Source organism: Arachis stenosperma, chromosome 6, assembly GCF_014773155.1.
Source record: "Arachis stenosperma cultivar V10309 chromosome 6, arast.V10309.gnm1.PFL2, whole genome shotgun sequence".
Lineage (NCBI taxonomy): Eukaryota > Viridiplantae > Streptophyta > Magnoliopsida > Fabales > Fabaceae > Arachis > Arachis stenosperma.
The window spans coordinates 34,258,933-34,264,209 of NC_080382.1; positions in this window are offsets into that span (position 1 = coordinate 34,258,933).

Here is a 5,277-nt window from a genome sequence, read left to right on the forward strand (position 1 = left end):
AGAATACTTATGTAGATTTATTGGTAGGAATTTCAGTTAAGTATATGAAGATGCTGTATGGCTCAAGGACGCCTGCTATTCTCCTGCTTCAACTCAATCCTTCTTACTCCTTTCCATGGCAAGCTGTGTATAGGGGTTCACCATCAGCGGTGGCTACTTTCAATCCTCTCGGGAAAATGGTCCTCTGCGGCTGTCACTCGCATGGCTAATCGTCTGGAGGCATCACCCATGGTTGATGGCTACATCCCATCCTCGCAGTGAAAACTACGCTCACGCACTCTGTCACAGCACGGCTAATCACTGGTTGGTTCCTGCGCCTACTGGAATAGAATCCCTTGATTCTTTTGCGTCTGTCACTAACGCCCAGCACTTGCAAGTCTGAAGCACGTCACAGTCATTCATTACCGGAATCCTACTCGGAATACCACAGACAAGGTTAGACTTTCCGGATTCCCAGGATCCTACTCGGAATACCACAGACAAGGTGAGACTTTCCGGATCCTCATAAATGCCGCCATCTATCTAGCTTATACCACGAAGATTCTGTTGGGGAATCTAAGAGATACACATTCAAGCTCGGTTGCATGTAGAACGGAAGTGGTTGTCAATCACGTGCGTTCATAAGTGAGAATGATAATGAGGGTTATCTAATCATCACATTCATCATGTTCTTGGGTGCGAATGAATATCTTGGAATAAGAATAAGAGAGAATTGAATAAAAGAAAATAGAACTGCATTAATACTTGAGGTACAGCAGAGCTCCACACCCTTAATCTATGGTGTGCAGAAACTCCACCGTTGAAAATACATAAGTAAAAGGTTCAGGCATGGCCGAATGGCCAGCCCCCTGAAACGTGATCAATAGCCTCTTAGGATGAAGAATAAAACAAAACTGAGACCAAAGATGTCTAATACATTAATAAATCATCCTATTTATAATAAACTAGCTCCTAGGGTTTACATGAGTAAGTAATTGATGCGTAAATCCACTTCCGGGGCCCACTTGGTGTATGCTTGGGCTGAGCTTGATCAATACACGAGCTAAGGCTTCTCTTGGAGTTGAACTCCGAGTTATGACGTGTTTTGGGCGTTCAACTCCGGATCATGACGTTTTTCTGGCGTTTAACTCCAGACAGCAGCGTGTACTTGGCGTTCAACGCCAAGTTACGTCATCAATTTCCGAATAAAGTATGGACTATTATATATTGCTGGAAAGCCCTAGATGTCTTCTTTCCAACGCCGTTGAGAGCGCGTCATTTAGAGTTCTGTAGCTCCAGAAAATCCATTTCGAGTGCAGGGAGGTCAGAATCCAACAGCATCAGCAGTCCTTTTGTCAGCCTTTTTCAGAGTTTTGCTCAAATCCCTCAATTTCAGTCAGAATTTACCTGAAATCACAGAAAAACACACAAACTCATAGTAAAGTCCAGAAATGTGAATTTAACATAAAAACTAATGAAAACATCCCTAAAAGTAGCTTGAACTTCCTAAAAACTACCTAAAAACAATGCCAAAAAGCGTATAAATTATCCGCTCATCAAACAGCTCGGGAACTTCAGGGAATATGAGATCCGACATATACCTCGAGAGCAAAACGCCCGAGCCGACGCACTCTCAAAGCTAGCCAGCACCAAAGCAGGAGGAAACAATAGAAGCCTCATCCAAGAGACCCTACAACACCCATCGACCTCAAGGGAAGAGAACGTCCTAAGCATAGCAGACTAGGACCAAGGGTGGATGACCCCCATAATCAACTACCTCAAGTCCGAAATACTGCCCACATAAAACAGAGATGCAAAGAGGCTCATACGGGAAGCACAATACTACACTCTGATGCACGACATTCTATACAGAAGAGGAGTCTCAACATCCCTCTTAAAGTGCGTCCTGACTTTTGCCACAAAGGAAGTTCTAGAAGAAGTCCACAGCAGAACGTGCGGCAACCACCTCGGAGCACGAGCATTGTCCAAAATGATACTCCGAGCCGGTTTCTACTGGCCAACTTTACAGAAGGAAGCTACCGAGTTCGTCAAAACATGCTCTCCTTGCCAGAAGCACGCTAACTTCCACGCTGCCCTGCCTGAAGAGCTCATTTGCGTCATCTCACCCTGGCCATTCGTGAAGTGGGGGCTCGACCTCCTCGGACCATTCCCCTAAGGGTCAGAACAAGTCAAATTCCTCATTGTAGGAATAGATTACTTCACAAAATGGATTGAGGTAGAGCCACTGGCCGCCGCCACTGCCTAGAGAAGTCGGAAGTTCCTGTATAGAAACATCGTCACAAGGTTTGGGGTTCCGTACTCCATAACCACAGACAATGGAACTTAGTTCACCGACACAGGCTTCAGGAACCTGATAGTTGATCTGAAAATCAAACACCAGTTCACCTTAGTGGAACACTCACAAGCCAACGGACAGGCGGAAGCCGCCAACAAAGTCATATTGGCCGGGTTAAATCGTCAATTACAGGACACGAAAGGAGCCTGGGCTGAAGAGCTCCCTGATGTCCTATGGGCGTACCGAACTACCCCACACTCTACCACGGGGGATTCGCCCTTCCGACTCGCTTACGGAATGGAGGCAATGATCCCCGTAGAAGTAGACGAAAGATCCCCTATGGTGATCTTCTACAACGAGGATGCCAAATCTCGAGCACAAAAGGAAGAACTCGACCTGCTTCCAGAAGTCCGAGAAAGAGTTCGGATCAAAGAGGAAGCCCTGAAGCGTTGAATGGCCTCAAGGTACAACCGGAAGGTAATCCAGTGAAGTTTTGCTACCAACGACCTCATCCTAATCCGAAATGACATCAGAGCAGGTCGGTCAGGAGAAGCAAAGCTGGTGGCAAACTACAGGGTGGCTGACTTCCAAGGGCAAGAGCTCCCGAGGTCATGGCACGCCTGTAACCTAAGAAGGTACTATAGCTAGAAAAAGGCCTTGGGCCAAGCTGCGCTCTTTTTCCCGCTAAAGGGTTTCTTAATGAGGCACCAGGCCAAGACCTAAAAGCTGCCCGACTTACAGGGTAAGCTTACATGTGTACATACTCTTATTTACATTTTCTTTTCTCAATTACACTTTATTTCTAAAAAAAATAAAGATTTCCTAAAAATGTTTTCTACCAAGATGCATTAATGCTCGAAAAAAATGCAAAACTCATCGCCCGACCAGAAAAGGTCGGCAAGGTGAAGCGATGAGATCCAAATTAATGCAAGAAGTTATAAAAGCAATCCGTATAAAGCGGCCTGACGAGGTCGGACAAAAAATGAGGTTGCATAAATAACTTAAAAAGGCCCGACAGAGAAGTCAAACCGTCTAAAGAATCACTAAAAAGGGAACAAAGTCTACCTAGCCATGTGAAGGTCCAAAAAGGTGGAAAAACCTAGAGTATCAAAGTTGCTAAGCTAAAGAGGTAAAAGTCCGAAAAGGACTCTACTTAAAAAGAAAAAGGCAACTTCAAACCCAAACAAGGCTCGAAAGTCGTCCAAATAAACTAAAAAGAAAAGGTTCTACATAAGAACACTACCTATAAAGTTATTGGAAACCAACTAAAGCCCGAACAACAAATTGCAAAGGAAAGATCGCCAATAAAACGACTCGTCAACACAACTAGAAAGGTAGAAGTTCTTGAAAGAACACTACCCCAAGGTCATCAGAAAGGATATTGGTCAGAAAAGACTGGCGCCCAAAAATGGCTAAACCAAAATCCATAACCGAATGCCACCCCGAGAAGGAAACCAGAATAATCAAAGATAAAGGTCTCAAAAATTAAAATAATAAAACTCGAAGGTTATCTAACAACAACCTAAGAGTAAAAGTGTTTTGATTAAAAACTAAAAAGTTGCTAAGAAGCAACTATAAGCGTTAGAGAGTTAACCAAAAATATTACAAAACCAAGAGTTCAAAGGTCCACAAGTTAGACCATATCAATACATAATCAAAAGAGAGATAAAAAGAGAGAGTCATAAGGGGTCCAGCTTCGCTCCTGTTGCCGCATCTTGAGGAGCAGAAGGAATGACTAAGATTGGGACGGCTCTGACAACACCATCAGGGCCATTCAATATCTCCACATCGGGATCGACCTCAGGTCCGGACGGCTCAACAAAAGAAGCTTTGGCGGAAGGTTCCGGGGCAGGAATTTCATCGTCATCAGGGGCTGGCACGATCTTACCATCTTCAACAACATTATCCATACTAAACAAGGTAAGGTCGGCATCAGAAGCAAGAACCCGGACCTGAGCTTTCAAATTCTCGTACAAGGCGGTCATGCCACTCACTATAAGACCCTGCAACTTGGCATAATCATCATAAGAAGACTGCAGTTTTTTCTTAACCTCCAGAAGCTCACCATAAGTCCGGGTGTAGCTCTTCTTAGCCTTCTTCGCCATATCTTCAGCCAAGTTGGCAGTCGCCTCTGTAGCAGTAGCTCGGGCCTTCTCTTTTTCCGCAGCAAGCTCCAACCCAACGTTCTTTGCCTCAAACTCAAGCCTCAACCCCTCCACCCTATCATAATCAGCCTTAGCTCTCTCAATAAAGGCACTGATAGCATTGATAGGAGCCTTCCTGAACTCCCTTGACAGAGCAGCACCAAGGTTGGCCATCCAAATACTATTGCTAGAAATAAAGTCAAGGTGGTGGAGAATGGACACATCATTAGTAGGAACGAACCCATACGGGGCAATGTGCTCAGTAGCAAAGGCCACACCATCAAAATCTTTGTCATCAAGATTGTAAATACCAGTAGTCCTCTGCCTCTTGGGCGAGGGTCCAGATGAAGAGGGGGAAAAGGTAGCACCAGAAGTCACCAGAGGCGGATCAGTAAAGGCCGCCCGAACTTGAGGGGTCGGGATGATCTTCCTCAGACTCTGAGGACTAGAGTCCAGTTTCTTCGGCGGGACCTGAGAAGAACCCTTCGCCGACGTCTTCCTTTGGATGTTTTGAGCGGCCACGGTCTTCTTGGTCTTACGAAGGACCTTCATGGAGTCAGAACTGGCAACCATCTCTGAAAAAAGAGATCAAAAAATAGTTATATAATGGATAAATGAAAAACAAACGGCATGAAATTCTTTGTAGGAAGTCGGGTGCTACCTAGCTCGAAACGGAGGAAAGCAGGATCCTCTAAGAACTTCTTTGTGTCCAAATGAGGAGGCTCCCCCCAGTGCTCCTCCAAAACACCCACAAAGGCCCTTTCTACCTCATCTAAACTCTCCCACAAATATTTCTGAACTACAGGCTCCTCTTGCCACCAAAGGGGAAAGGTGGGCTCCTTATTCTCATCAAGGAAA